This window comes from Kogia breviceps, chromosome 15 (assembly GCF_026419965.1).
Source record: "Kogia breviceps isolate mKogBre1 chromosome 15, mKogBre1 haplotype 1, whole genome shotgun sequence".
Taxonomy (NCBI): Eukaryota; Metazoa; Chordata; class Mammalia; order Artiodactyla; family Physeteridae; genus Kogia; species Kogia breviceps.
This window is the reverse complement of record NC_081324.1, coordinates 13,205,805-13,230,276: the sequence shown is the minus strand read 5'-3', so window position 1 is coordinate 13,230,276 and position 24,472 is coordinate 13,205,805. Positions and strand designations below refer to the sequence as shown.

General features: G+C 46.1%; 1 protein-coding gene across 12 annotated transcripts in view; it reads right to left on the bottom strand.

The window, feature by feature from the left end:
- RNF152 (ring finger protein 152) overlaps nucleotides 1-21,485 on the bottom strand; it is a 79,672-nt gene extending 58,187 nt beyond the window's left edge. The window contains exons 1-4 of one of the 12 annotated variants that reach the window (XM_067014804.1): nucleotides 21,358-21,485; nucleotides 20,090-20,213; nucleotides 18,186-18,595; nucleotides 4,601-4,659 (exon numbers count right to left, since the gene is read on the bottom strand). The gene's annotated coding sequence lies outside the window, so the exon portion shown is untranslated. Of the gene's footprint in view, nucleotides 1-264; nucleotides 474-4,600; nucleotides 4,660-17,352; nucleotides 18,596-20,089; nucleotides 20,214-20,604; nucleotides 20,838-21,229; nucleotides 21,338-21,357 lie in introns of those variants that run through there. The other 11 variants (XM_067014806.1, XM_067014808.1, XM_067014807.1 and 8 more) reach the window with 11 other exon arrangements.
- Nucleotides 21,486-24,472: the final 2,987 nt, after the last annotated feature.

Here is a 24,472-nt window from a genome sequence, read left to right as displayed (position 1 = left end):
TGACCATGAACTTGGCATCAAATAAACCCAGATGCCATTGACAATGCGGCATGAAAAGCAAAAATAACAACTGTAACTCGCGGTAATCACTTAAAATATAAAATAATGTTCCTAAATCCCTTAGAATGGTTACCAATGTCTGGGGCACGCAATTTCTCCGAGGAACCCCACGGTACTGTGAAAACACACAAAATGCACATAAAAATACAACTTCAACTGATATGCTAGCTAAAACAAACAATACATTAAACCAATTTCACTCACCTTCTTAGAACTTAACGAGCCCCTGGGGGACAATCTGGATGCCCCATGCCTCCTTCACAAACCCTCATCTGTGGTATGGCATGAAGCTGGGATTTCCTTTCTCTCCATTTCCCTTGCAGCCAGCACAGGCCTTCAAGTGTTGCTATCAGCTTATGGCACCTATCTGTGCCATGTTCAGGGGTGTTTCTCTCAAGGAAAAGCATTTTTTAAACATTTTCCAGTGTTTCTCTTTTCTTCCCAGTTTATTCAATGTCTCAAGAGCAGCCACGCCTGCTGAGTGTCAGCCTGGAGACCACAGGGCGGAGGGAAGTCCAGCCTAATCACCCTTAGCTGACTCTGCAGGGCACTCACTGCCCTGGGCGTCCAGAAAGGCCGCCTCAGGTCACAAGGATAAGTAGCGGCTTTAGAAGCAACTTCAAAGTCGTCCACTAAATGAATGAGAAGCACACATCAATATTTTGCTGTGTAGTTCTGTGGAGAAAAGATGCAGAGCAGAAAAGTGTGTCGGAAAGTCAGGACCAGGCATTGCAAAGGCAGCTTCATGAAAAGGTCAAGGACACACAGCATTCTTCACGAGTGACTTAAAAGCAAATTGATAAAGAATTGCCTATTCTTGAGTTTCTTAGGGTTCCCACTTTAATGATTAAATACGAAAACTAAAAAGCATTCATTGTTCATAAGAATGTAGATCTTTCATAAGCATTTGAGGTTCTTAGAAAAGATTTTTAGAACATTCTAACATCTTGGTAATCTCGTTTGTTCTGGGAATATCCTAAGTTCTCCATTTCTTTGTAAGTAGGACTAGCTAAAGTAACTCTACTCTTAACCATTTCAATCACCACAAAATTCTAATTACTGAAATCCGTAGAAATGGGAAATGTCTATCCTCAAATGTGAACGGCTAACAGTACAAGGAAGGAACAATGATATAAAGACAAAATAAGAAAGCAGAGGTACCTTTGGACAGGACGCCACGACAGTAACCATGTAATTAGGATTCACGATAAGCATTTGTATTTTCTGATACAGACTTACACACTGAGCTCATTCATTCTGAATTCAACCCATGAGGGAAAAGATGGGCAAGTCTACCAGCTCAAGTTAGGCATCGCCATATATGTTGTCCTATCACAGCCTCCATTTCTCCCAAACCTCCCCCTCTCTTGGAAAGAAATAATTGAAAATATAGAAATATTATTTTACTGGACCCATATCTAACACTAATCCCCTGCTTTTAGGATTATAAGGAGGCTGGAGTTCGGGGGGTGCGTAGGTGTAGAAAGCACAGCAGGAAGCCTTCAGTGGCCCAATTTCACTGCAGCCATGGTGTGGCCTGTGTACTCCAAACAAGCTTTACTTATCAGTGTCTGAGGATGGGATTTATTATTGCAAATATGCACAAGCAACAGTATTTTTAAAAAATCCTCATGTCATGCATCTCCTTGTCTCCCACAGAGCTTGTGGCTACTAAGTGCTCTCATCTGCTCCGGTTTCTTCTACCCAAGGAAGCAAGGGTCTCTCCCCAACCCCGGCTGACCCTTCACCCCTGGTTCTTCACAGCTGGCGTGGTCCCCCGAGAAAAGACTTCACGTCCCTGCTGGTTCCGTCGCCCCAAAGTCCTGCCCCTTATTTGTGTCTTGACCAAGCAGACCCCAAACCCCACTCCCTGAAGGTTCTGCTTCAGGACGTCACTCTTCTTTCTCTCCCTTCTTTCAAGGATGTGGAAAGAAGAGTTCTTTTCAGGTTAACCAAGAAAGAAAAAGGGTCAAAGTCCTATCTCCCTATCAGCATGTTTGTAGACCTCACTTCTTCAGATCCAAGAAAGAGAAAAGTGAAGCCAAAGGAAGGGACCACCTCCATCCGAGGCAAAAAGGTCCAGTTGGAATTGAGTGCCCACTGCCTTTCCGCATCCGCGCCTCCTGCCTCACTGTGATGCTCACCTTGCTCCTCCCACCGCTCCCAGGGCCCCTCCCACCACACCATCCTCAAGTCTTAGCCTACCTGCCCAGACCACGTCACAGCTTGCGGTCGCCTTTTCCACCTTCCCTCCATCGGACCTGCACCTGCTTCTCAGAGGGGCTAAAAGCAACCTGATTCACAGGATTAGCTACTATACCCTTACGGAGGTGAACGTGTTATCCTACCCAGGGGCACTCACATTTTAGCAAAGGACTCATGGATATAAAACCCAAAAGGAACAGCAAAAAGAACTAATTTATACTGATTGTCTATGTACCAGCTCCAGCTCTCAGATACATCATTTAACTTCTCTGGGCCTGCCTCTGATTCCTACCTCAGACTATCGTTCCGAGAATTAGTGAGGCGACATATACATAACACTGAAAACAGCACCAGGCACCCTTACAAGGGCTCCGTGCACATCAGTTATCAGTATTAACCTTCACAGCAGTGACCCTTCGAGACAGGTACTGCTGGCCTCATCTTAAATGAGGACACGGAGTGATTTGCTCAGGATCACAAGGCCAATACATAAGTAGCAGAGGAGGGATACAGCCCTCAGTCCACTGAGTAACCACAGTTCATGCTGTCTTCTCCATACCACAAGGAATGAATCTCTAATGGTAAAGCCAAGGACACTGCAGGCCAGCAGAGTGAAAGTGCATCAGCGGGTCCTGCGGTATGCGGATGGCGCCCCATCAGAAGGAAAGGCTGGACGGCTGGGGTGTGCATCGAGTGATTCCTGGAGCTTGACTGGGGTTGAACGGGATGTTATGCTCTATCAGGGCTGATTCAAGGCCTACCTCTGAGCTGCAGAGACCTCGGTCTATCATTTCACCTCACTTAGTCTCTCAGGTTTTCCCAACTATAAAATGGGAACAGATTTACTCGGGAGGTGGTAAGCTCCTGACACTGGGAAGTGTTCATGGCAAAAGGTAAAACTTCTCATGAGGGAGGTTCCAGAAAAAAGGATCCTGCGGTCAGGAGGGCAGCAAACCTGATGCTGGTTACTCCTAGCATTCAGAATGTGGAGTTCACAGAACAGGCTAGAGGTGAACGATGTTTATTAAAAAAAACTTAATACCAGAGCCAAAAAATATTGCTAATGACCTTGATACTATCTGGTTAAAAACTCTGAATGAACTCTGGGCAGTCTGGTTTTTGATCTCCAAAACATTCCTGAAAACTGACCCATTTCCAATATATATACAAATCCATAATTAGGCCCCCTTCCTCTCTGGCTGGTCCTACATTCGAGAAGCATTGGCTATTCTACTAAAGTGGACTTCCCTCACAATAACCTCTCTATTCTCTACTTCCACGTAATTTCAGCAGCTACTCTTTGCACTACGATCTCCAGATGAATTTCTGGTATAGAAACAAAATAGCCACACTAAGATAAATTACAACTCTATTGTGACCAGAGCACAGAGTGACTGAAATTAAAACTCTAAAACTTTTAGCATTTCATTTTTAATATTATGTTCAAAGACACTGATTGTCAGTAGATTTTGTTTCTGATAGCAATTACTTTTTATCGGTACTTTTCAATACTGCAAAGTTTTGAAAGATCACTGTATTATAATGAACTGATGTACCAATGCTACTACTGAGTTTCCATCCTGGTTCTGCCACTTGACAGCACAATCTCGAGCAAGCTGCTAGATCTCTCCGTGCCTCAGTTTGTTCATCCAAAAAAATGGGGACAAAAACCTACTTCTAAATTATTGTAAGAATTACATTGGGTGACTATGTAGAGTTTTACAAGATGCTTTGGATTTAGCGACTGCCAAGTACATATTAGCAATTTCTTTTCACTTATAAAATTGTGAGACCAATTTAAAGATATTTAATACTTAAAATTTTACCTCAAATTTTGCAATCTCCATACTTAAAAACTGGCGGGCCTTACCTCTTACAGCACTGCGGCTAACACCACCGCTTGCTTTTTTTCTGCCAACGTACTAAACTTTCATTACTCAAAAGTTAGTTATGAACGTCAGCCCACCTAAAATTCTCTGAAGGAGGAAAAGCTCTTTCTCCATAACCCAGAGGAAGTGGACTTGTTTTCTGAGAAAATGGAACAGGCCAGAGCCCAGGACAGCAGATTCTAGCTGAGTTTGTATTGGTAAACAAACATCAAGAAAGGAAAATTAAAGCTGCTTTACTCCCCAAAGTATTTTCCTAATCTATCTTAATAAGCATAGTTCCATTCTGTTTACTCACAACCATTTTTCATATATTACTCAATAAATTTTGTCTGATTAAGTTAATTTTAGAAACATAAAAACGAATTTCAGGTTTCTACTATTGTTTTTACCCATAATTTGGGCTCTGAGTATATTTTGGTTCCTGAAAACCGAACCCAACATCTTACCTTAAAACCAAGGGCAAAACTCCATGGCAATGTTCCCCGACACTATCTCCTTGCAGCCACTGCGCAAACACCACATTAAGAAAGGAATCAATCAAGACAGTCAATATGTCTTTTGAATAGTAGACAAATATAAACGAAGTCAAAGGTGGTAATTAACGTGACACTTCTGATTACAGATACAAGATTTAGCTGTCAAGATGCAGTGGCCCCAATGAGGAAAGGAAACTTTCTGATGCTACAGCCCTTAATCAACCAGTACCACCAAGATACCATATCCAATAAAGAGTATGGGAAATACAAAAAAACATTAGGTCTCTGCAGTCCTTAAGGAGATTAAAAACTAGTTAGAGACGTAACAGTTCACACTAACGTTTACTGGTGAAAAACAGTAATAAGCTAGGTCCCTGGAATGCAAAGATGAATAGGTGGGCTCAGCCCTCAGCCCTGATCTGCCCTTGGTCAGCAGCTGGCTGTCCCCAGGACCTACATTAAGGTCTGCGAGACAGAGGAGGCAGCAAAGGCCACTTTCAGCTGTGATTATCGGGGATTCAGTGACAGGATCTGAGCAGGGAATTAAAGGAAGAGCTGTGATTTGAATAGAAGGACAGAGGAAGAGGCAGCAGGCTGGCCGGTCCCGAGCACATCTAGGGGCCGGCGAGTGAGCTGGCTTAGGTGAGGAGAGGGTCTTCCAACCAGGTTCCCAATATTCCAGCCAGGGTCCCATAGGGAGCACTTCTCATGCATGGTCCGTAAAGCATCTCAAATCTAGAAGAAATCATAACCAATTTAGGAGCAATAAATAGAAATCAAGCAACACGATAATGTGAAGTCACATACCACTTTTAGTTTTCGATACGTGCAAGTCTCCTCTGCTCCAGATAATTTTTTTCTTTGTTCCTACCATTCTTTTTACCTATGTGCTTTCACAGCCAGCCCTCGAGAGGTTCTGTCTCACACTGGGTAACAACGGTTCAAAACTCAGACTCCTAATGACCACCTAGATGTGCATTACTCTCGAAAGAACAGCTCTGACCTCGCTACTAAATGCATTTCCAAAGGGAACTCTTGATTTCTCCCAAATCTGGTCCTTCCTCCACAATTTTGTATTTGTGACCACTATTCACCCAGTAGCTCAGATGTGAAAACCTGTTTACTTCTCACCTCTCATTCAATCGGTCTCCAAATTTCTACCTTTGTCTCAGAAAGGCTTCTTGCTTTCATTCACCCTTTCCATTCCTGTGGCCGCCCCTGGAGTCCAAGTCTTCCCCACATCTTCTCTGGACCCCAACTGGCCTCCCCACCTTTGTCCTTTCCTGCCCCGATCCACACCGACCGCTGCCAGATTAAGCTTCTGAAAGCACAGCTTCACATCCACATCCTTTCCTGCCCCTATACCATCAATGGCTTCCTGCAAAATAAATGCCAAAGTCCCCCTCCCACCCACCATTCTAATCCTTTTCCTACAAGTCCTGCTCACATGCTCCAGGCTCCAGGCAGAAAGCATTTTTTGTTGTCCAGAAGACAAGATCCACCCTCCCTTACCACCTTGCTGCTGCAGAAATGCCACTCCAGATGCCCAGATGACTACCTACCCTTCCAGGGAATTGGCAAATGCTACTTCTTCCATGAAGCCATTCTAAACCCTCTAGCAGGAAGTCATCTTTCCCCCTCTGAACTCCAAGGCCACTTCATCCAACACCACCTGGCACTTGAGTTCCTTGTGTCCATGTGTTCTTATTCCTACAGAGGTAACCTCCTAAAGGAGCATCTCTATATAAAAATAATCAAACCAACGTGCTACATTAGCACTTTCTTACAAGGAAGCATTGTGTCAAGAGTTATGGAAGACACAAGGCCATCAGCTGCCAGCTTAGTAGGGAATTATGCTCAACCCATGCAAAAATAAAGCAATAATATCACGAACTCTTTTTAATCATCATATACAGATGTCAGTTGAAGTCATAAAAATACAGGATATCTCAGACAAAGTGAGTCTCCTTTTCAGAATGAAAAATCTGAGGCAGCATACTGCAGTGGCTTATACCATAAACTCTGGAAACATTCATGGCTGGGTTCTAATCCCAGCTCTGGCATTACTTATTTTGTGATCTTGGGCAAATCATTTAGCCTCTCTGTGCCTCAAGTTCTTGTAAATGGAGAAATCAAAATAGAGATATTAGTAGTACCTTCCCCTTAAGATTATTGTGATACTGATGCACATACTGTATGCAAAACACTTAGAGCCTGGCACGTAATTAGTGTCATCCATATTAGCTACTCTTATTCTTATTCTTGTGCAAATGTTTTATCTGGGGATTAAAAAAAAAAACACAGAAGAATCAGATATTTCGTAGTTAACAGGCCAGCAGGATTTTTTCTAGAAAGAGAGACTTTACCATCTTAAAATCCTCAGGCCAGATTTGTTCTGTTTGCTGACAGGGAGGTCTTTGATTGACAGGTAAGGTAAAATTCTCCGGGGGTGGCTCTTTGTACAATGGGCTGAACGCTGTGCAAATGGGGCAGGCGCCGAGACCACTGACTCAAACACAAAGCTTTCAGCCAACGAAGGGCTCACCCACAATCAGCCATTGTCTCCCACAAACAACCCCGCTGTTGTCATCCAGATGAGAGCCAAATGAAACCGTTTGACTTACGAGTTGTGGACAGTGGCTCTGCGTAGACACAACCACAAATCCAATTAACTGCTGCAAAGGAAATCTAGCACTAGGCATTGAATTTGGTCTGAGAAGCAAGCTTTGGGGTTCAGCTTTTTAAGGGACACTAATCCACATCATCCAGCTGGACTAAGCATATAGGAGTCCGTCTCAAAGCGCATCACATCATATACAGTGATTTACTTGTTAATGGTGTGGGGAACAGCTGTGACTAGGGTATCAACATCTGTCCTTTTCCCCCCAAAATATGAAAACGCATTAAACATAAATTACCACAGATATCTCAACTTGAACTTGCATTGCAGACTCATATTCATTCACAGTGAAACGAGAACCGCTGGGACATTTGATGTTTTATTAACTTGTTATTTACTAAAAGTATTTATAGCTCAGAGCTGCCTGTTATTCACAGGTCAGAATTATTAGAATGGTGGAACAGCAAATTCACATTTATCATCCTCTTATTTTCTGATAAATTTAGAAATTAAAAGAATTATAGCAATAAGACCGATGCTACCTACACAAGAACAAACAAATAAACAAACTCTCTCTTTTGCCGTGGTTAGAATGTCTGATTTTACTCATTGCCTGGAATACTGGCATGGCTGCTTCAGCAAAGTCCCTTCTTTCCAAGCGTCAGGGAAGGTTAGGGAAGGTAGACTGACTGCCAAAAATACGCACCCCCAAATCTCACTGGCCTAACGCATGTGGTTTAATTTCTTCACGTTGCATCTCAATGCAACTTGGTAAGGGAGGCTCTGCTCCTTCAGGACCAGGGGTCTTTCCACCCTGCGACCCCATCATACCCCAGGGCTTCATAGTTCTCCCCGGCATCCCCTGCAGCTGGCCAGCGGCCCAGAAAGAGAGCAGATACGCAAAAGGGCCCCCACTCTTAACTGCCTCTCATTTCCACACACATCCTTTCGTGAGAACCAATCTCATGGCTCCACCTAGATACAGAAAGTAATCTGATAACAGTGGTTGTCAACTGGGGGCAATTTTGACTCTCAAGAGGCAGGTGGCAATGTCTGGAGACATCTCTGATTGTTACAGCTGGGTAACTGGCATCTAGTGGGTAGAGTTCAGGGAAGCTCCTAAACGTCCCCCAGGGCACAGGAGAGTCTCCCCACAACAAAAAATTAACCAGCCCCAAATGGCAATATTGCCGAGACTTTGGTAAGCATCTAGCCAGTCTCCACGATCGCACATACGTCAATGCTCAGATCCACCACCATTTCCCACTACCATACACTCTAATCAACCCCAACAAATCCACGTATCGATAGTCTGTTCGTTCATTTGCTTGTTCGTTCCTCCATTCATTCATCCAAGCTCCAAGCTCCTAAACAAGACAAGGTCTTACAAGTCAAAGACTTCACAGTGGAGCAGGGGAGGCAAGCATATGTAGAATTATCAGACATGGGCGTAAAGTGGGATTTAAAAGAACAAATGAAAGGGCAACTAATTCCAGCTGAGAGAGTTGGAGGAGAAGCCATAGGGAAAGTGGAATAGGAGAGACGTCTTGAAGGAAGCATATACTCATGGCTTTCCATCGAAATGTTGTGGGGTTTTTTTTTGCAGGGCGGTGGAGAAGAAAAAGGTGGTTCCAGGAAACGGGAACTGTACAAACAAAGGAATAACAATATGAAAGGATATGATTTATTCCCTTTTTGTTTAGGGGAAGAAATAGGAACTAGGGGAGGAGGGGTAGTAAAAAACGCTTTTTGGTTCAAACATTTTTTAGCAGTGTATTCATGAAAGTCTTAAGCTCCCAGCCACACACACTGGCTTTCAGTCAAGTGGCCCTTTGAGAAACAATTCACACCACCAGGCTTCATAGAAACTTGTTAGCACAAGGCAAAGCCCAGGTAATAGCTGCAAATCTCACTGCAAATTTCCCAACAGGACCTGTCACAGAGTCTTTCAAACGATGCTATCTCAAAAGCCAACATGAAACTGATTCAGGCAGGTGGTTGACCAAATGTGTCCGTCCATCTTTGTTCCCCAAAGACAGGACAGTGCAGAAGTCAGATCTCTTCCTAAATTATGTTACACTGAACCTGTTGGGTTAAAAAAGAAAAGTTTTTGCTTCTTCTGATCTTTAATTCCAGTTGTGAATGTAGCTCCCAGGCTGTGTTTAAGAGCACAGACTGCCCGGGTTCATATCCTGGCTCTGGCATAAATCCACTGTGTGACCTGGAAGAAGTTACCTAAGTTTCCAGGATCTACTGCCTCCCAGATAATGTGCTTAAAGCTCTTAGCACTGAACCTGAAGCATATAATAAACACTATCTCTATCTTTGTACCATAGCCATCTCCTCTGCCCCCCCAAATTATCTTTCGGTTGTCATAAAATACATTGTGGAATCTGACATAGTTGGGAAGGAAAATATCTGATGAACTTTCATGTTGTTTTGTAGAATATTATTAATAGTGACTTCAGTTTGCTTGGGCCAGATGTTATTAATTACAAACCAACATCACCATGTAAACAACGGTGGTTCTTAATTTTAAGCTAAAATAAAAATTTTTTAAATACCATACTCCGACACAATTATTTACCCCCATCGTTCTCTTTACTCATGCTTCCTCCCTCAAATTGTCACCTCTCCCTCTCTCTAACTCTTATTTTCACTGTGATCAGCTTCGGGAACACAAAGTGTATCTAGTTGTTAAGTACTATAGATTATATTGAGCGACACTAATCACCTAGCACTAAAAAGCCTCATAAAAGGAAGAAATTTGTTTCTTTACAAGTCAATCTCGAAGAAGTTAAAACGAGGGAAGCAGCCTCCAGAACCGGGAGAAGAGTCAGCCTGTTCCGAACTGCTTCCTCCTATGGTGAGGGCGAGACACCTAGGGTCTTAGGCTAAGTCCCATCCACCTTTACAAAAAGTGGAAACAAAATTGGATGGGAATGCCTTTTGCAGTAAGTCAAGAACAAGGAATAAAACAAAAGTCAAGCCAACCAGAAGAACTAGGCTGAATCACACTTAGGCTTCAAAATTGTTTATCACTGCCCTCCTAATTTACAAGGAATTCTAAATTGTCTGGACAGTGCCTTCTTCAATTTCCACTGCAGACTGGACGTGATCCCAAGAGAATGTTATTTTAAGGAGCCCATTAAAGAGAGGGTTTGGCATCTGCATGGACAGATTTCAACAAGTAAGGGGTAATAAGTCTGGAGTGAAATCTGTCGTGTTCTTTTTAACTTCTTAGTAAAGACATTTTTCCTTGTATGTCAATGAACTTCTTATAGGGAAGTACGACCGCCCTGAGATGCAATTCTTAAAAACTTTACTTATTATTTTGATATAAACTCAAGGCATATGAACAATAAATTTGATAGCGCTGACTCCACTGTTGGAAAAAAAAAAAAAGCAAACTATGGACTCTGCAAAGAAACACTCTCTTTGAACTAATATTTAGCATTTTGTATAATAAAGGCAATTTAGTAAATGAATTCTGTTTACCTGAAAGATTCCCCTTCTGTAGATAAGCTATTTACCTTCTTCTTAGGTGAAGTAAGAAACCATGAAGAAATCTGGCTTATCAGGAACATAAAAGAATATGATTTCTCAGCGTACGTAATGATGACATGGGAATCTGATGCGAAGGGTGATGTAAATGTCTGGCAATTGCCCTCGGGTGCCCTGTGCATGAGATTTAGAGAACTGGCAACCAGCAAACTAATTACTGTTTCTGGCAATTTGTTGCAGGTCCCAACATCCCTGGATAAACAGTTAACACTTCTCAGGAAGAAACAGAAAACAAAGGATTACCATTTGAAGCCTCAGCCAAAGACTAGAAAAATCTGTGGCTTATCTAAGAGCCTTATGGGTTGCCATCAGTCCTCCGTGTTGATAACGAAGATTCAGGAAGAGGGAACGCTGGCAAATGGGAGCCCGGCTCTGGACATCTCCACCCAGCAGTATGGAGCTAGGCCTGGTCCGCTTCCCAGCACCCCCTTGGAATTAACAGGCTCACCAGGAAATCCCTCCCATACCTTTGGGAGGAAAGCACTGAGCACTGTACACAAGCGCCCCCATCACAGCCCACACTACCGTCACGTTTACAACACGGGCACGTTCCAGAAGCATCCTAGCTGCAACCGAAAGACAAGGCAACCCATCTGCTGGTGTCGTGTGGTTTCACCGAGAAGAAAAAAAAAAACAAGTCGAGAAGGGCTTAAGCTGCTACATAAATACACTCCGATATGAGCACAACAAGGGATCTGGTCTCAACAAGAGCAGGTCTGGGTTTGCACACTTTCAAATTAGGTATCAGAGGCCCAGGCTCAAATCCAGCCTGAACTGGAACCCAGCTCTCAAAGCTACTTCTGAAGATTAAATTGACTCCAGCCTTCCTTCAACAAATATTTACTGAATGTCTACTATGTACCAAGTTCCATTCAACAGCCCTACCAGGCATAGCCAATACCACTGTCTAGGGGAAACTTTTTAAAGATTCCATTAACTTTACATTTTGCATTGTACAGTCTAGTTTTTGTGCCTTTATTAAAGAGCTCTCTTCTTTAAAATAATAATAATACTAATAAAGATTCCATCCAAAAAGCAGATTCAAATATAGACTGACAGCCACACTGCTTTCTCCAGTCTTATCCTGCCCCATTCTCTCCTGCCTCCTGTCTTACGATGGCTGTGTCTCTAACGATGTGAAATGTCTACAAAGCCTGCTTCAGGACGTGAACAACAATCACAGAACAAAGACAGGACCCCTAAGTAGGGTCACCAACTGGCCCCAGGTTTCCTGGGACTGTTCTGGTTTTAAAATGGCAAGTCCCTCCACCCAGGTACCCTCTTAGTCCTGGACAAGCTGAGTCAGTGGGTCACACTACCCCCAAGAAACCAGACCTCAGCAAAGGGAGGTACATTACTTCACTTGCCTGAGAGAAATGAGGCCATAGGAGAAAGGCGCCTGGCGCCCTTTAAGGAAGGCCTGGGTTGCCTGTGGGCTGTCTCAGAACCTCACAGCTTCCTCCAGCTTCCTCCTGAGAAGGCCTATCCTTTTAAACTGCCATACCACTTAAGCTTTACAAAGACTTTCCAATGACAAGACTCCAATGACACGATATACAGAAGAAATCTTCACATAAATGCCGAAGGCTGGAGTTATTTGGATGTGGGTATTTCCTTGGCTAGTTTAAGAGCTCCTTCAGTTTAGACCACAACTATTCACCCCAAGATTTCCAGAATCCAGCACCAAGACTGAAGGATGGTAAATAGTACATAAAATGGACGTTAATAATAGCTGCCATTAAGCAGGGCTTGCGATGTGTAGGACCACACACTAAGCACTTTATACAAATGATCTCACACTCACCATAACTCAGTGAGGTTGACTGACCTCCATTTTCCAGAGGAAGAAACCAAGGCTCAGTCGGACCTTATTTACTCAAGGTCATTATGACAGAGCTCATGTTTGAACCCAACCCATCTTGCTTCAAAAGTTCCATGTTTTCAACCATTCAATTGAATTAAGTTCAAGTAAGGTGAGCATATATAGTAAGGCATCAAGAACTGAGAGAGGAGAGTATCAGATACATTTATTCTCTCCACTTTTAGTGTTGCCATTGCAAGGAAAAAAAAAGGCAGAAACCAAATCAATTATGAGTTAAGCTCATAAATTAAGCTAAGGCAAGGTAGGGATTTTAGTTAGAATTGGGCAGAATTGTGCCTGGCAAACAGTAGGCACTCAATATTTGAATAAATGTAATAAACACAATTGCATACCTAATATGAGGTTTAAGTTGTTGATGCTCAGTGTTTCAAAGGCTATTTTACCCACCACCATAGGTGAATAGACGAACTCCTATCTGAAGCTTCTGAAGGGTTAGTGTGATGGGGCAGGAATACATGGACAGGTACTTACTCCAGTTAAGGGTGGCTGGCACTCTACCTGCATGGTAGAGCTCTATCCTCCTGCTTTCCAACCACTTTTAATTTCATTTAACCTGAAAGGAAGCAATCTGCAAACCTACAGAGCAACACAACTGCAAAAGAACATCACACCAAATACTTCGTTTTTGAGACATTTATCTCAGCTCCATTCATTATCCGTCAAACTGAGAACATTATTTTAATGTTAATGTATTCCTGGCCATTTTCTCCAAGCAGCTGAACACATTTCCTCTTTCATAATAACACTATCCATGATGATAGAGCATTCCGAGGGCTAAAGAAGACTTTCTATCATGTGAATTATTCCAAAATCAAAAGAGGTGAGGTAAACCAGATGTCCCTCCCAAAGGCATTTATGACCAGAAGTTAATTAGGAAGGGAGGGCTGGTAGCCAGTTGTGGGAAACTGTCACCCACTCATGTCAAACCCAAACAGCACAATCTGCTCCTTGAGTTTGTTGGCTGGCTTGGTGAAGTGTAGAGGTCTGATGCTGCTTACTGTGTGTCACCAAGAAGAGGTTTTTCGTTTGCTTTGTTATTGTTTTGGAAGAATCAGCCCAATTCAAGTTGAAAAGCAGGCCACCAGTGACAATTCATTCTGTTAGAATGGTGACCCTCCCAACCACTGGTATGCACACTGCAGCCTGGCAACTCTAATCTGATTCAACATTTACTCATTATTAATGTGAGTAGGGGAAGCTCTTAAAAATAATTTTCTCTCTTCTTAACTTCAATTCTACAGGCCAGAAGCATATATAATTCCCTTACCACAGTAAGTCAAAATCATTTCTGTGTTATCAATGATAGAGTATGCATGGAGCCCTTAATTTGTACAAACGTGGTAGGGAATACAAAATAAGGTCAAACCTCATCCAGTCTTCTTCTTTAAGGAACTTGCAAGAGAACTGAGATCCTGCTGTTTTAATCTTTACATCTACCAGCCTGCAGGCCCCTTGGAAAAAACTGTATGCCTTACCCTCTCCCCCAGCTGAGCAATGACTTGTGATATGTGGCTTGATGACAAAAGACACCCTGGGACATCTTGTCAACACACCTCCTGTTACATGAACTAGCTTGAGTGGGTTTCTATTCTTTGCAATTAAACAGAAAGAAAAAGACACTTCAATCTTAGGTGATAATACAGGACAATCTATGATAAGTGCCCTTTGTAGAATGAATGAATGAATGAATGTTGAGTGAAATGAGAGAGGTAATTTTGCCAGAGAACTGTGGAGGCGTCAAGGATTGCTATGAGCTAAAACGATGGAGTTAAGAGCTGAGTAACACCTTTAATGATGGGGTATCATGAGGCACAGGAGACTGTAGGCCACAGAATATTCCAGGATCAAGAAATAGGGCTATGCAAAGCATTTTGGGAGACTAGTGGGCTAACCATCCCAGCTAATGTTGTGTTCTAAAGTCATGCAGAGCAAAAGTCAAAGTTGGATGGGAAGCTGGGGCTGGGAAAGCCAGGAATGAGAGAAATGAGGTTCTCAGCTAAGATGTGGCAGTAGGGATGGAAATCAAGGAAGATGTGGGAACTGTCACTAAAGATGTTCAGTTCACTATTTACGATAGCCAGGACATGGAAACAACGTAAGTGTCCATCGACAGATGAATGGATAAAGAAGATGTGGCACATATATACGACGGAATATTACCCAGCCATAAAAAGAAACGAAATTGAGTTATTTGTAGTGAGGTGGATGGACCTAGTCTATCACACAGAGTGAAGTCAGTCAGAAAAACAATTACCACATACTAACACATATATATGGAATCTTAAAAAAAAAATAGTTCTGAAGAACCTAGGGGCAGGACAGGAATAAAGACACAGGCGTAGAGAATGGACTTGAGGACACAGGGAGGGAGAAGGGTAAGCTGGGACGAAGTGAGAGAGTGGCATGGATATATATACACTACCAAATGTAAAATAGATAGCTAGTGGGAAGCAGCCGCATAGCACAGGGAGGTGAGCTCGGTGCTTTGTGACCACCTAGAGGGGTGGGATAGGGAGGGTGGGAGGGAGACACAAGAGGGAGGAGAAATGGGGATATATGTATACATATAGCTGATTCACTTTGTTATACAGCAGAAACTAACGCACCATTGTAAAGCAATTATACTCCAATAAAGATGTTAAAAGAAATTTAAAAATTTAAAAATAAAGATGCTCAGTTAATCTGTTAGTAAGCAGAACACCAATGTGAATAATAAATAATGGTCCCTATTTCCACAGTACCTATTTCCACAGTATCTCTCAAAGCTTTTACCAAAATCTCATCAGTTCTTGTAGAACCTCAGTGAGGAGTACGTTACATGTGATTATCTGGATTTATTAATGGAAAGTGAGGCAGAAAAGTTACACTTCCTTGACAGGTAGGAATAAGACGGGGATGGGGGAACAGAAAGAGAAAACACAAGCACAGAACACTGCGTTCGGAGACTCCATTTTCTCACGACTTCCTCTCCACCAGCAGCACATCTGCATTTGATCAATCCTTTCCTTGCACGAAGTCTGCTCCCCCAGGAAGCCCATGTGATGTTACAATAATAACCTTTACCATGCAGGATGTTGCAATGAGTTTCATCCATGCAGGAATTATTAAATCAAGTGGTGAATAAGGCATCCTTTCCTACTCAGCCCCTTGTCTCCCAGCAGCTCACAGGTACCACACCCGCCACCCCCCCCCACACACACACACACAGACACTCAACTCCACAAGGAATGTGCTCCAAGGCCTGCATAGCCACATCAGGTCTCCGCCAGGAAATCCCAGGCCTCAAGAGCTACCCAAAGGAAATACAAATCAATCACATATACACTACTTGAGGCCTCCCTCCTGAAATCTCACAATGACAGGAAGTCAACTGGAAATAGAAAATCCTTAACCATAAAACAAGTACTTGTTTTATCCTGGAACATACAGTGTAGCTCCCAAAGCCCTAAGGGAAGGATCAGGAAAACCAACACCTTCCTTCCTTCCTTCCTTCCTTCCTTCCTTCCGGCTTCCACGACATTGCGACCATGTCATTGCAACCGGCAGTGCCAGGAACCACGTTCCCTGCACGGGGTCTTCTACCTAGATGGCCAATTTCACTATGAAAGTAAAACGGTAGGAACTCAGAGGCCAAACAAAATATAGACATGTATTTTAGAGCTTCCCAAAGATATTTCAAGACCAGTCCCTCCGGGCTTAATTTTCTCCCTCTCTCAGTCTGCGCCCTGCCCTGAATTAGTACCTGGAGGTCTTGGATGGGCTGCATCTGATCTCTCTGCCGGTTTCTCAGCTGCTCATCTCCACCTCAGAACTCCTACGGGTGCAATACTTTGTCACTCAAGGAAAGCTGGATTAGGGGGCAGCCTCTGGACTCTTAGGCCAGCACTGAGGCCCTCCGGTCACTGACTCAGGAGCTAGCAGTCAGTTTACCATATCACCTGCCTACGGAGAGCTGTCTATAAAAATGACTTCGACAAGGTGATGACTGACCCAGAAGCCATACTCTTTTGTTCAATTGCATACTTATGCTAAAGGTACATATCAAATCCTAAGCATTCTAATCCATGCACGCATTTATCACAACGAAGATTATTTGCGTGACCAGGACTCTACCCAGCAAAATCTCTCAACAAGCCACCAGCCGCTTAATCCACAGCCCCTCACAATGTCTATTCCACAGAACCCAACTATTTTTAGGGAGGGTGTGGCAAGGAAGGCTTTAAAACTTACCACCCTCATAGCCACCATGGTTGCTGATGAAAGTCTGAAATGTCCCAGAACTCTCAGGTGTTCCCTTAGCCCTATGACCAGAAAATACCTCTTGTCCAAATTCCTTTTTCTAATATCAAAGCAATAAGAGGATGACCCCAGACTACCCCACACATCCCCTGCCCCCTCTACCTCTTATCTGCCATGATGGCTGAGGGAGGCCACATCCTGGGTGATGCTAGGCCCACCGTTGCTCTTTTTCTACCCTGGGCTGCTCAAACAAACTCAGGAAGTCTTAGACAAGAAGCAGACAGTGAGGGAGAGGAAGTGTGTAAGCAACACCTCTCTATTATATAATGCTAAGCACAGAAACTCCTAGAACCAGCCTTGGAAACATCTCCTGGCCTATCACTTCAGAACAAAGAACTATTCAAAACAGGCAAAAAGAGAAAATAATTATCATTTTTTATTTGATGACCGGTGTGCGGTCATATTAGCAAATACAATACCAATATATTAGTAAAGAACAGGTTGGAGTAGAACCAGATTCTTTAAGAGACGTATCATTTGTCCATTCAATCCATCCTCATATAACACTCAATGCGCTAAGCTAGACCCCGTAGGAATACACTAGGCCACATCACTTGTGGAAGGTCATTAGTGCTACTCACCTATATCCGGTTTTCCCTTTTTCAGTACAAGAAATATCAGATTGTGGTCAAATGGGGTCATAGGACTAGTCTGGTGAAGCAACATAAGTCACTTCAGGGTCAGATCATGCCGTTTTGGAGCAAGACCTTCTGGAGCTTCCTCTCCCATGCTGCAGTGATTTGTGACCTTGATCACACGTCAAGATCACACCCCCACCAATTTTGGGTCGTTGCATGACTAAGATGAGCAGGGCCCACCTGCTGACCGTGTTGAACACACAGTGTGGGAAAGAAAGAAACCGGGCCACTGAGACCCGGAGGTTATTTGTTATGGCAGAATAACCTAACCTATCTTGCTGATACATCACTGCTTAAAAAAAGAGAGAAATCTGCAAATGTCCCCTTCCCATCTGTTTTCTAATTCAGAAAAGCAGAATTTATTTCAAAATTCAAGTGCAGTAAGGGCCTGAATAATGCCTTGAAATTTAGAGGGTGCCAACAGGACAGACTGATCTAAACAACTCTGAGAGAATGAGGAATGAAAGCAGAATAACCTCTCAACAATGGTGAAATCTACTCATTCACGTGGAATTCAGCTGCGGAGTTTAAAGACTATGAAGAAAAGGTCACCTTCTGACAACAGGTCCAGACATTTGCGAAGCAGTGAGCACCCCAATGAAAGAGGCATTCAAGTAGAGGCGGGATGATCATAAGCTGCCTCCTCAGAAGTCCAATACCCCCTCTGTGTTCCTCGCTCTCTAGCGTCCACTGCACCTAATTAGTCAGGTCTTCGTTTCTCCATCACCCCAGAAGCTCTGGAAGGAGGTTCGCCTTTGTGTCTCCACACTCCGCCCCAGCCTGCCCCTTGGCAGCTATCAGAGAGCCCAGTGTCTACCAGGTGCATCTGCCAAATGAATTAAATGAACACTGTAGAAAGGACTCAGCTCTGGCGGAAAAAGTCGGTCTCATCACCTCTAGGGCTCCTCCAACCTAAAACTAAAACACACTACTGCCGACATCTGGGAGTGGGGAGCATCCACCTAAAAGAACAAATTAAACATCAGTACAACACTTGATTAGGATTTATTACTAGACACAATTGAAAACCACATTGAAAGCTAACCCTACGCTACGGCTCTCTTTGTTCTTGGACATGCATTTACATGTGCAGGCAGCTGTTTTCCCATGTGGAATTTTGTGGGTGAGGTATTTATATTTTCTATTTAAAACACACACAAACACAACCTTTGTTTCTATTGCATTATTACACTCCCTATTATCCCATCACGTGGCTTCCCCGCTTGCAGGAACACAGCACACACCCTGCATTATTGCTGACATAAAAACCGCTTGTCAAAATACCTCTACCTTAGCCCCACTACAAAGCTGATCTTTCCAAAGCACTGGTCTTTGTTTCAGCTGGGACAGGCTGATAACTCATCTGCTTTTCCTTGTGATACTTGAATGCTCTGAGTCAAAGAATAAATGCCAGCATCATTGACGTTTTGTTAAAAGTCACGTTTCCAAACAAAACTACCCTAGAGGGGAATGACAAATCTTTCAAGTTTTTAAATTTTATTTTTTAAGGGGTTTGGGGGGAAAAATGGTGAAGGGAGAATCTGCCCCAGATACCATGCTGCTGCTATAGTGCAAGAGACAGCACACTGGTCTCTGGTCCTCAGCCATCCCTTCTTCCTGCAAAATAAAACTTGAGTCTTTGTCCATACACATTCTTCTTCCCTGCTTCTCGTGTAGGACACCATGACTCTGCCTTCTAGGGGACAACACGAACACCAGGTGTCCTGATCCATCTGAAGGTTAGGCTTTCACTGAGCTTTATCAAGATAACCCCAGACCTGGCTAGGCTGCCCTCAAAACAGAACTATCCTTGGAAAGAAAAGAATAATAGGCCAGAGTTTTTGGAAAAGAACCAACACCTAAAGATAAAATGCAGACTGAGGGCCTAATGGTTCATGGCTATATAAGTGGGAGCTTAACTGAAGCTCCATTTGCTGCTCCCCCAACTGTCCTCCTCCCTCCTGCCTCACAGTAACTTACTTCTGCACGTCCCTCTTGATATTGCGGACACCATTACAATAAGGGTGGGGGGGACAGTGTTTCATAAGAAGGTGAACGATTAGGACATTCGACCAATACCTTTTCAACACATGATATCCCACCTACAGACTGAAGCCAAATGTATTACTACAGATAAGAAAGGAGACACATATTCAAACCCCACACTCAGATACAACTGCCTATGTGTGGATTATATCAAAATTCCCCTCAAAGAGACCAGGTGGAATTTATACAACCCCAAACGCAGCCTGCCCTCAATGACTTCTTCAAAAGGAAGGTTTCAAGTCTTTTGCAATTTCTTTCTTTGAATCAGGAGTTTCAGCAGCCCCTTCTCCTCCGCACAGACAGAAATGGATGGTGTGATGCAGAAACCACCCAAATAGTCCCCCTGCAAACGCCCGTTGACCTAAATGACCCAGAGACACCCAGGAGGTACCCAGATTATCGGTGGTTACCTGAATCTGTCACCGAGTCCCTTTCACCCCCTTCTGCGTGATGACATCAAGTGGAAATGGTACGCGTTTGGGAGGCAAGAGGCTGACAAGCAGGAAGCACAACTGAGCCTGAGCTTTGTTTAGCCTGCAGTGAAATACATGCAGTAAGGGTTAGATACGCGCAGCAGAGAAACCCAAACAACCTCCCGGGCCGAGCAGCGGTGGCGGCGTGGGTGCACTGGGGGCAGGTGGAGGAAGGCGGCGGAGGTGTGGCAGGCGGGAGGGCCGCTGAGGGGCGTAACGCTTCCTAATTGTCTCCGCGGGACAAACAACCACCTCCCCAGACTCCTCTGCAGTCTCCCCCGCCCCTAAGTTATCCTCTGGTTATAGAGTCTCCACTGGCAACGGTAATCCCTCAGAAAGAAAGAAAAACGAGAAGGCATGGCACAGCTCCGTGGAGCACAAGCAAAATATGCTAGGTAAACCCGGTTACGTGGGAACGCGGGGCGCCCAGTCACGCGCCCGGAGAGACACACCAGAGCTGTGTTCGCGAGCATCCTTCTTTCCGTCGCCCCTGTCCGCCACCTCATCAAGTCCCGGTCACTACGTTTTGCCGATTTCTCTACTCTCTCCAAAGCCTGGCGGCGCTGCCCCCCGCCTAGGCGGGACTGGGCACCGCCGCCTCTGGAGCAGCGTCCCACGAGTCCAGCCTGCTTTGTGCTGCCGCTGCCCTCCCAGGAGCGAGCGCCCCGGACGCGTGGGTGCGCACAAAAGACCCCCAACATCTGGCCCTCCAACTAAGCCCTCTCCTCCCCGGAGGGGCCCGGGGACCGCAGAGACAACTTCCGGGGGAGGGGGGAGCGCTCGACAGAGGCCCTGCCAGGGGCCCATCCCGGGGGGCGCGCGCGGCGCGGGCACGAGACCGGCTCCCTCGGACAGGAGCTCCAGAGGGCATCCGAGGACTCGGCGGAGCCGCCGACAGCGCCGCTCCCGAGCCCCAGCCGCGGGCGCAGCTCCGCCGGCCTTCGGGAGAGACGCAACTCCAGGGACCCCCTCCCGCGCGCCCCGGGGCTGCCTCGCCGCGCCCCGGGCCGCGCTCCCCGCGACCCCTGCGGCCCCGCCACCCCCCTCCACAGTCCAAGAGGTGCCCCCTCTACCCACCAGGCGGCACCTCGCCTTTCCAGCTTCCCTAGCTCCCGGCGCGGCCGCCGCGGGGGCGCAGACATCCCTTCGCGCTCCTCTCGCCGCCTGCGACCCAGGAGGGACAGAGCAGAGAAACCGAAACTCACCGACCTCTCCCCGCAGCGGGCTCCGGCGCTCCCTACAGAAGCGGCGACAGCGGCGGCGGCGGCAGCAGCAGCATCGCCGGGGAGTCCCGGCGCGCCCGCCACCCGCTCGGCCAGACGCACGCCGAGGGCTGCGGGGCGGGCGCGGGGAGCGCGGCGGCGGCGGCGGCGCCTGCAGCCCCAGCTCCCTGCTCGGACCCTCGGGAGGCGCCCCACCTGCCCGGCCGCCCTCCGCGCTCGCAGTCGAACACCGCCGCCAGACGCTCCGGCTCCGAGCGGGAGCTTTTTGTGTCACCGCCCAGACTCGGGCACCGAAAGCGGTGGGGGCGAGAGGCCGGGCTCCGCTCCCCGCGGCACCGCCCCCACCCGGCGGCTCCACCTCCCACCCCCCTTCCCTCCCACCTCCCCGCTGGTCCAGGACTTCAGTCTGTCGGTCCCGAATCGCAAACCACCCACGGGCTGAGGAGCCGCCCACCCTCCCCCGCGCGCTCCCTCGGCCTTGCCTCCAAGTGCCCGACCTCGGCCGGGACCTCGACGTTGTCCCCTCCACGGCGCGCCTGTGGGACCCGAGCTGGAATCAGGTGTGAAAGGAGGCCGAGCTCAGCCGGCAGGAGGGCGGGGCTGAGGCAGGGGCAGAGGCCGGCGGGCACCAGTCTGCAGCTCGGGACCTGGGGACCGAGCGAGGGGGGAGTCGAGATCGTCACGTTTCCAGAAACTGCCCTGGGTCCGCGTCACCGCTGGTACTTTCTGGATGCCCCTAAGAGTTCATGTGGTCCAGGCAGGGCGGGGTCCTGCTTTGGTGGAGGGGAGGATGCGTCCAAAGAAGCCTGGGGTGCAGGGAGCAGGAACAGGGAGGGGCCAGTCCTGAGGGTTACATGGCAGTGCGAATCCCTGGGACCTCGGGGCCCACCCTCTTCTCCACCTTGAAAGCGAGTTCCTACCTTAGGGACATGCTTAGAATGTCTAGTTCCTCCAAGAAAATCTAGGCGTGGCTCTTGTGTTAACTGCAAAATAGGAGAATGGAGGACGGAGGTCGCTGGTAGAGGATGGTGTCCATGCTGTCTGTTGCCTTTTTAGAGGATTTCTTTGCAGAATGGAAAACCAAAAGTCTGTTCTATGACTCTAGTAAAGTGAAGCCTGCCAACTTTCCTGGATCTCCAGCACCAGGGTTCAACTGAGTGGTCCCTAGTCATCCAGCAGAGCGGGCAGCCTTTCTGGGCTGCTGGAATGGAGCTGTCTTTATGCCCCTACTGTCTTGTCCACGAGAAAAGAACTACCATTCTAACCTCTCCCGATAGCTCATGTAAATGCTTCTGCCAAGATTACGAGATGGAAGCCCTGTGAACCACGCTATGTGACCTACTAAAATTCAAAGTGTATTCAACAGACCCTTCTTGTCCCTCAAATAAAAAGCTGTTAATAGGGCTTCCCTGGTGGCACAGTAGTTGAGAATCCGCCTGCCGAGGCAGGGGACACGGGTTCGTGCCCCGGTCCGGGAAGATCCCACATGCCGCGGAGCGGCTGGGCCCGTGAGCCATGGCCGCTGAGCCTGCGCGTCCAGAGCCTGTGCTCCGCAACAGGAGAGGCCACAACAGTGAGAGGCCCGCGTACCGCAAACAACAACAACAACAACAAAACAAAAAAACAAAACCTGTTAATAGTGTTCCCAAATGTGTGGTCACTCAGCACATACAGAAATCAGTCACCAAGAAACATAAAGCTTGATGGGTATCAGGCCTCTCTAGGATCCCAAATAAAATGTTCACCTGGCTGACCCATGTCCTTTTGTTCTCTGAAGTTATATCCTCTATTGTACACCTGGCAGGAATGAAAGCAATAATATATCTGCTTTAAAAGCAGACATATATTCTTGGAGTAGAAAACTTCAGGAGTCTTATTTTCAGGCTCAACTTCAGGAGCCAAAAACAATTCTTTTCCTTGTTGTTGTTGTTTTAATGAGAAGCTACTAAGAGCATTGAAAACTCTGACGTTGACCAGGAGCTTTGAATAGGATGATGAGTTACAACACACCAAGAGTTTACTAGAGAAGTTTAGCCTAGAAATATTGTTATACAAGAGTGACTTTAAAGACTTCGCTGAGGAAGCTACTTTCAGGGATCGCTAATTATTACAAAATGTTTAAAATCGTTTTCAGCTGCTTTGCAAACAATTCTTTGGGAGGATTCAAGCGTTCAGCATGGTGTTGGGTAAACTCTAACACCCTTAGTCATTCATTCCCCCGACTGGTATTTTAATTCACACTGCATCATGGGTGTTCTGCCTTCTGTCCAGTCTTGTAAAGCTGTCACACAGAGAAGGTTAATTTAGTGGGGCAGACTGGGATAGGCAGCTCTTAAGATTAGTTGGGGGCCAGCGCCGGGGCAGGCAGCCACGGTTTGAGTCAGGAGAGGCACAGGCAACTAACTACATGTCGAGAAGGATTCTTCAGTGAGACACTTCCAGGATCAAGGCAGTTAGGAGCAAGCAGTGTTCAGAAGCGCGCTGGCAGGCAGCATGGTGAAAGCTTCTGGAAGGCACCACGCTCCAGACTGAGGCACTGTGCCCATGTGTGGGAGGGAGGAGATGAGATCAAGGCAGCACCCCAGGTCTTGAAGAACCAGGGTTATCAGGATGGGGGCCCCCAGCACTGGGGAGTAAGATAGGATCAGATAGTCCTTAGTTCCTTCAACAAATATTCCGTGAGTGTGGACTCTGTACCTGGAACGTGGCCCTACAGTTAGGACAGAGAAGGAAACAGACCCACATCCCTACCCTCACAGAACTTTACATCCTAATGGAGGAAGCCGGAACACACAAGATAATAAGTGAAAGAAACTGTGTGCTGGGGAGGGAGAGGGAAGGAAAGAGGGGGAAATCAAGTGGCAGGGGGTGTGAAGACTTTGTATTGGATGGAAGCTGAATTTTTAGCTTGGTGGCCAGGGAGGGCCCGCTGAGAAGGTTCCTTTTGAGGGGAGAGCTGAAGAGGGAGAGACTTCCTGCCATCAGACAGGGTGTGTGTGAGGGGGCGGGCTCTAACATCCCCAACTCCACTCCCCTGCGCTGAGTCAAGGTACTGGGACTGGGTTACAAGGTTAGTCAGACCAGTAACATTTACTGA